This window comes from Equus asinus, chromosome 2 (assembly GCF_041296235.1).
Source record: "Equus asinus isolate D_3611 breed Donkey chromosome 2, EquAss-T2T_v2, whole genome shotgun sequence".
In the NCBI taxonomy this organism is placed as follows: Eukaryota; Metazoa; Chordata; class Mammalia; order Perissodactyla; family Equidae; genus Equus; species Equus asinus.
The window spans coordinates 83,211,132-83,218,935 of NC_091791.1; the positions used below are offsets into that span (position 1 = coordinate 83,211,132).

Consider the following 7,804-nt stretch of genomic DNA (forward strand, 5'->3'; position numbering starts at 1 on the left):
TTAAACTAGATTTCTCATATTCCCAAAGGATGCTTTTAAAGAAATGAATGTGTAAGATAAACTCAGGATCTAAGGACACTTAGAGGATGTGCGTGTTCAAGCTTAGGGCACTGCCTCGGAGGAGGGGCACTGAGGTTTGGATCTCTCAATTACTGCACACTTATTGCACACGCTCCCCTCAACTTGACCTCATGGTCTTAATACAGTGAGGGAGCCCATTATTCCCAATTTGTCTGCTGCTTGGGTCGGGACTGTAAGATCTGGAGCTTTTAGCATACTTAGAGGTATGAATGTCAAGGTAACAATGAAGGAAGAAAGTAAGCTAAATTCTCAAACACTGTGTCATTTCCTGTGAAGGTTTGGGATTGAAATTTTCTGCCTCAGGAAAGCAGAAAAAATGAGTTTTTACAGAATGCCGCTGTTTCTAAATCTAAAAGGCACACTAAAAATAGCTAAAGGGACTGAGCTGCCCAGAGGCCTCTCGAGTTGCCCCGTGGGAGCTCCTGCTCAGAGAGCCTGTCCTTCAAACAGCCCTGAGAGGTGGGGTGGGCTGCGGCACTCGCCTGGGCTGCCTTTCATCTGGTCACAAGGAAGCAGGGGCCAGAGGACGGAGATGTTCCTGCACTGAAGGAGACGTGGAGGAAGAGACTTTCTACTTCTGACAGAGGCTGACGGTTCCCAAGGGAGAGGAATGATGTGGGCGGAGACCGGACCATCCTTAAACCAACCAATCCCAAACAGGCTTTGGCCATGACTAACGGTACTTCTAAAGAAAGATGCCTTTCCTTCCATCCCCACTGATATCACATCAGTTAAGACTCTGATTTTTTTCTTACCTGGGCTATTGCCATAGCCTTCGGTCTGGGCCCTCTGTCTCCAATTTTGTCCTTTCTACTTCATCCTCCTTAGGGACTCCAAAATCACTTTACTGTAGCCCAATTCAGTTCAGGTTATTCTGCCTATTTTTTTTCCTTTTTTTTAGTGAGGAATATTGGCCCTGAGCTAATATCTCTTGCCAATCTTCCTCTTTTTGTTTGAAGAAGATTGTCACTGAGCTAACATCTGTGCCAATCTTCCTCTATTATATATGGGATGCCCCCACAGCATGGCTCAGCGAGCGGTGCTGGGTCTGCATCCAGGATTCAAACGTGTGAACCCCAGGCCGCCAAAGTGGAGCGCACAAACTTAAACACTACACCACCAGGCCAGCCCCCAAGCCTATTTTTAATTTAATTTGACTTTTAAAAAATTAAACAACCAATTAACCAAGCAAGCAAAAGAACCAAAAATCTTTCAATAGTTCTCCACCTTTTATTGAATTAATCCAAGCTCCGTAACCAGTGCTGTTAACCATTCTTGTGTTTCCAACTCTATGAGCCACCTCTCATTCATCTACTCCACCAAAACCTGCAGACAGAGAGGAGGCATTTTCTTGTTTATGCTGGGATGGAACAGACAGTATCATATTCACTTTTCTAAACCCCCACAGTATTTAGTGTCGTGTTATTCCTAGAATGAGGTTCAGGAAATAGCCTGTGAGGGTATATACTCAAAAGAATTGAAAGCAGGAACTCAAAGACATATTTGTACATCCATGTTCATAGCAGCACTATTCACAATAACCAAGGGGTGGAAGCAACCCAAGCGTCCATCAATTGATTAATGGATTCACAAAATGTAGTATATCCATACAATGGAATATTATTCGGCCTTAAAAAAGAAGAAAATTCTAACAAATGCTACAACATGGATGAACCTGGAGCACACTGTGCTAAATTAAATAAGTCAGTCACCAAAGGACAAATACTGTATGATTCCACTTATATGGGGTACCTAGGAAAGTCAAATTCATAGAGACAGAAAGTAGGACGGTGGTTTCTAGGGGCTGGAGTAGGGGAAAGGGGAAATTAGTGTTTAATGGGTACAGGGCTTCGGTTTTGCAGGATGGTTGCGCAACAATATGAGTGTATTTAACACCACTGAACTTAAAAATGGTTAAGAGGGTGAATTTTATGTTATGTGTGCTTTATCACAATTTTTTCAAAAAAGAAATAGCCTTTGAATGTTAACTGTTGAATGAAGGAGTTTGCAGATGATTTCTGCTGTACCTCTGCTGTCCCACTATTTAGACATAATAATTATGCTTTTAAAACATGCAAATCACATCATTCAACATTCTCCCCACCCCCCAAAACCTTATAGGGGCTTCCCGCCTAGAATCAAGTCTGAAATTCTTAACATAGCCTATTTATTGGCCTGCCTGGCTTGGCCTGGCCTACCTGGCCCGCCTCACCTCTCACTGCCCTCTACCCCCTCATTCTTTTGCCCTTCCACACGGCTTCCTCCTGCTCCCTCCTGTCCCAGGGATTCCTTGTAGTTTCCCCTGGGGTCAGCTTTTCAAGAAGCTCTTGTCTGGTTAATTCCTCATTCTTTGGGTATCAGCTGACATACCGTTTATCCTGGAAGCCAGTTGGACGACCCAGACCAGGTTGGAGCCTCTGGTTGTAAGCCCTCAGCATGCTCTTTGCTTCTCCTGCAATGTAGTTATAGTAACATTTATTAATTATTCATAAAGTTATTCAGACTGTAAGCGCCATGAGGACAGGGAAACTGACTGCCCCTGAATGAACAAGCCTGGTTTCATGTTGTCTTTCCTGATATGGATTGTCTGCCAGTCCATCTTCAGGGGCATGACAAGTGCTAAGACCCCAGGCAAAGTAAACTCATTGTGTGTATAGCCATCACTTGTCCCTGATGTAAAAAAGGGCAATGTTGCAAGCAATAACAAGCTCTGCCATAGTTCCTAAGCAATGGGAATCAATATTTACACAGAACTGTGGTTAGGTGCCAACCTCATGGCCCGGCTCATTCACACGGACGTCAACATTTTCCATAATATCAGCTCTAGATATAAAAAGAAATTGCCCCAATACTAGATCTAATGCTAGTTTACTGACACCTAGGTTTCCAGATGGAACGTCAACAAGATCAAGGACCACATCTTTTACTTCTTCTACAGGCAACGCCTGCTCTTTGCTCCCCTTGCAAGAGGAACTGGGTGTAGGAGGGGGGATGGTACATTTTGCAACAATTCGCTGTTGTCATTCTTCCACTGTTTCTTTGTACTTTTTAACACGGTTGCTCACACCTCTCCTCCCCTACCACCCATTCCACCTGCTCCAAAGTCTTCTTCCTCTCGGATCAGGCCTCCTGAGGTTAGAGTGTTCAGGGCTTTTTTGTTCTCACCATCTGCTTCTGGATAAGGGGTGGAATGCTCTGTGCGTGTGTGTGTGTGTGTGTGTGTGTGTGTGAAGGGGTGGGGTGGTCTTCAATTTTTGAGGATGGAGAAAGAAGCAGAAAAAGTTTTTCCAAAGTCTGATCTCTGGGTAGAGTATCTAAAAAACAATTTAACCTTTCACGTCGAAAAGATCAACCTCCTGCTAGCAAATCTCCTGTATGTTCTTATGCTAAATGGCTGCCTGTCTCCTTCCACCTGTGCCTTACAACACAAAGGCACCCTTCTTTTATCTTAGCCTGGGCAGGTGCTGGCACAGGGAGAGGGAGATAACCCTGCCCTGGCATGAAGATTTTTATAAACTGTATAGGAAGTATACAGTGCACTGAATACAGTACGCTGAATAAATTCATCTTGATCCACTCATTACTTGGTTGAGAAAAGTTAAATAGTTAAATAGCACCTATTTCCTATAGACTCAGAAACATTGAAGCATTTCTTAGCAAGTGAGAGCAATACTGAACCTAAAAATAAAACTACCGTCCTTAGAAAGACATGAGATTACCAGCCCCTAAATGCAACAATCTTCAAAAGGAACTTCTTGAAACATTCAGCAACTATGTCTTTTCCTGTTTACTCTATTTAACGTTGCATTTAGTAACAATGTTTTCAGAAGTACTTAAGTGTTTGGGAACACTTGTGTATTAATCAGGGTTCTCCAGAGAATCAGAACGTGTGTGTGTGTGTGTGTGTGTGTGTGTGTGTGTGTGTGTGTTTAGAGAGAGAGGTTTACTATAAGGAATTGGCTCATGCAATTGTAGAGGCTGGCAAGTCGGAGTCTGCAGTGTGGACCAGCAGGCTGGAGACCCAAGACAGTCAATAGTGCAGATGAAGTCTGACGGCCACCTGCCACACTGTTTCATCCTGCTTAGGGAGGCCAGTGTTTTTGTTCTATTCAGACCATCAACTGATTGGATGAGGCCCACCCACATTATGGCAAGCAATGTGCTTTATGCAAAAGTCACAGATATAATATTAATCTCAACCAAAGGGGTCGGCCCCATGGCTGACTGGTTAAGTTCCTGTGCTCCGCTGCAGTGGCCCAGGTTTTCGCTGGTTTGGATCCTAGGCGTGGACATGGCACTGCTCGTCAGGCCATGTTGAGGTGGCATCCCACATGCCACAACTAGAAGGACCCACAAGTAAAATATACAACTATGTACCAGGGGAATTTGGGGAGAAAAAGCAATAAAAAAAAAAAAAGAAGATTGGTAACAGTTGTTAGCTCAGGTGTCAATCTTTAAAAAAAAAAAAAACTCAACCCAAAACACTCTCCAAGTTTACACATAACATTAACCAACACATCTTGCATGTACACATTTACAAACCAAGAGAACCCAGTAGAGAACAAATTTAAGTGAGAATAAAAAAAGGAGGTGCCACACTGCCCAAGAGCTAGGACCAAGCCTGAAAAGTGCCTTGCAGAGGTGAGTGACAACAATGGCATCTGCTTGGTGGGGTATAAACCACTTCTACCCTAACCAAGCAGGAAAAAATTAAACCACACAATATTTCTACACGAAACCTTGAAAATTGCCTCAATAGTTCACCTTAAGAGCCTTGTCACACCCCTCAATGAGGAATAAGCAATATCTACTTAATGTCCTACGGCTCGGAGCCCAGGGACAAAAATTTAAATCCATATTGCAAACCCTCTCTAAGGACACCCACTTACCTAGTGGGGAAAGGAAATTCTCAGTATTCCAGGAAAAGCTACTTGGGGAGCTGCTATTAGTGGTGAGAATTTGATTTGCCTACGTCCAAGTCTGGCTACAGGAAGCAGTTCAGTCGCTTGTCAGTGGGCTGGCAAAATAAAGACAGCCAGTAATGGATTTCACCTCCTTCTTGATTGCAAATGCAGCCATTACAGTCCCCTCCAGCGCTCTCACACTGGCAAAACTCTCTGGGCTTCAGCTACTCCCTGCAGTGAAGGGCTGCCTGCTATGGAATCACAATTCATCATTTAACAGGAATCCTCGTGTGACTGAATACACTTCCATCTCCTCCCGGGGCCAGAAGCAGCGGAGTGAGAGACTGACAGTGAGGGAAAGCCTGAGAATTCTGCTTTTGCCTTAGGAACAGACTGGGTGAGCAGGCGTGGTCCTGCGCTCTGCCCACCAAACCCTCCGGGATCTGACTCGAGGTCAGAGAAACCAGGTGCGTGGATTGAAGCAGCTTCCGTGGGCCGGTCGACACTCACTGGAACAGTGAAGCACACTTGCACAGAATGCTTTTTGCTTGCAGAAAAACAAGAGTATAGGAAAGGAGCTAGTGGTGAATCGTGTTTTCTTTTCAAAAGCTCTTAGACTGACTTTAAAAGATAAACTGATGGAAAGTTCGGTGGCTTTCATAGCAGTTTCACTGGGATCTCAGGGGAGACATGCACACTGTGCACTGAGAATGAGTATGTGTCTCCTGGGGACTACCGTGAGCACTGTCATGTCCCTTCCCTTGCCTTAGGCCAGTGAATCTCTCCATGCCCCAAGCTTTTCTTTCTGTGCATCTTCAAAGAAGCAAGGCAGTTCCCTCCTCTTCCCCCCCAGCAGAGGCGACATAGTATCTACCTATAATAGGGTGATTTCCTGAGTCTTGAAAAGATGACTTGTTCCCAAATATTTAAGTTCCATTTTTCTCCCTTCCTCCCCTAATTCACCGTGAATATCCACCATGAGAGTGGGGAATGCATAAGTAAGCCCAGCAGTTCTCCACCTGCTTGTGGAGCTTTCAAAAAAACACAGATGCTTGTGCCCCACATGGGGAAGTTTCTGGTTTAGTTGGTCTGGAGTGAGGTCCTGGCGTTCTGTATGAACATGCTGCTCCCGAGGATTAAAGATCCCTGGCGATTCTACTTGGTACCAAGTAGAGAAACACTGGGTTAGGTCAACATGAATGAAGATCTTACTTCCTAGAAAGGCAGAGTTAAAAATGTACATATTCATCAGATGGTAATGGCAGTCCCTAACACACTTCACCTTGATCAGCCACTTGAGGATGAGTTGAGGAAGAGAGAAGGGAGAAACCCACGCCGAGGATCAGTTGCCTTGCCTCCTCCCTCTGTGCTGGGCGGGCCATGAGCTGGGGTCGGCAACAGTGCATGTGGGTTTCAAGGTAGAAATGATGGTGGCGATTGGTCATCAGGAGGCTGTCAGCCTGGAAAGAGTGAGCTGCTCAGAACTAACTGAGCTAATGATACTAAATAATTGGGCAGGAGTTCTGTATGTATTAGGCAGGAATTTGTGGCTGCAAGTATGGAAAACTCAACAAGAGAAGCTTAAGCAAAGAGGGGCTTATTGTTCTCATGTAACAGTGAGTCCAGAAACAGATACTCACTAGCATTGGTTGAGCAGCTCCAAGGAACCAACGTTCTTTCTATGCTTTCTTCCTTGCCGCTTTTAATGCAGAATTTGTCATCTCGTGCTTGTTCTGTCGTGGGTTCGAGACAGCTGCTACAGGTCCCAAGGGCAAGCTGTGTTCAGGCAGGGCTGTAGGACTACAGAAGGGTGTGGCAGTGATGGTCTCTCTCCTTTTATCAGAAAGCAAGGCTTTCCCAGATAGATACCTGGAAGACTTCTGCTTAAGTCTCTTTGTCTAGGACTGGGACACATAGGCAACCCCGTTCCCAAACTGTCAGAAAGGTTGGGAAAGTAGAGACCGGGATTGTTCTGTCGGCTGCCTAACCATGAGCCATTGCCCCGGGGCTTCACGTATTGCCATCTGAATCAGGGTCTTGTGAGCAAGGAGATATGGGGTTAATAACTAATGGTGTCTGCCACAGATCCCCACAGAGAATTTGAGTTTTCCTGATGTCGCCCTGAACAGAAACCTATGGCGACAGCAATTATCTCCACGGAGATTGTGAGGGCTTTCGTGGGAGACATCACAAGGGAGAAATCTCAGATACAGGGTATCAAGCAGCTGCCTCCCCTTCTTAGATGCTCAGAGGTAAACAGCTGAAGACTCCAGCTGAAATCTTACTATGTAATGGCTACTTTCTTTCTTTCTATACGTGTCTTCCACTTTGCAAGAGTGAACATTAAGTTGCAAGGATGGAAAAAGCATACTGCGCTGACAATAGCACCATCTTCTGTCCAGAGAAATGTCAGCTTCTAAACAGACTGGAGTTTTTGGTTATTCAACTGCCCATTCGTTGCAGAGCATGAGTGCATACAAGGTGCTTGCATTTAAGAACCGTTTCAGTGGCTTTTGAGCCCTGTGTACCTATCTCAGGGCATCATGTCTATCATTCTTTATTTCCTGTGGGCATCCATCAGTTCTCTAGTGCTCACAGTATTGTGGTGCTTCTCCTGCCCACTGCTTCCCTGGCAGCATCATGAAAGACCAAATTAAGTACATCCAGGCAGCTGAACAATAGCAAACAGTGAGCTCCTTCCTGCAAACTCTCCCACAGGAGGGAAACATCAGAGAGAACGTTTACCTGGATCACCTTCTCTAACTTACACTTCTTCTTTCCCATTTACTCTTGTTCTTCTCTCCATTCCCCTGACTAAT

General features: G+C 45.0%; 1 long non-coding RNA gene across 1 annotated transcript; it reads right to left on the minus strand.

Annotated features, from left to right (window-relative positions):
* Positions 1-1,295: 1,295 nt before the first annotated feature.
* Positions 1,296-6,140, minus strand: LOC139046224 (uncharacterized). The gene is made up of 3 exons (XR_011505984.1): positions 4,971-6,140; positions 2,452-2,533; positions 1,296-1,407 (listed from the first exon to the last, which is right to left on the minus strand). It is a non-coding gene; the product is annotated as an uncharacterized lncRNA (long non-coding RNA).
* Between the last annotated feature and the right edge of the window lie 1,664 nt (positions 6,141-7,804).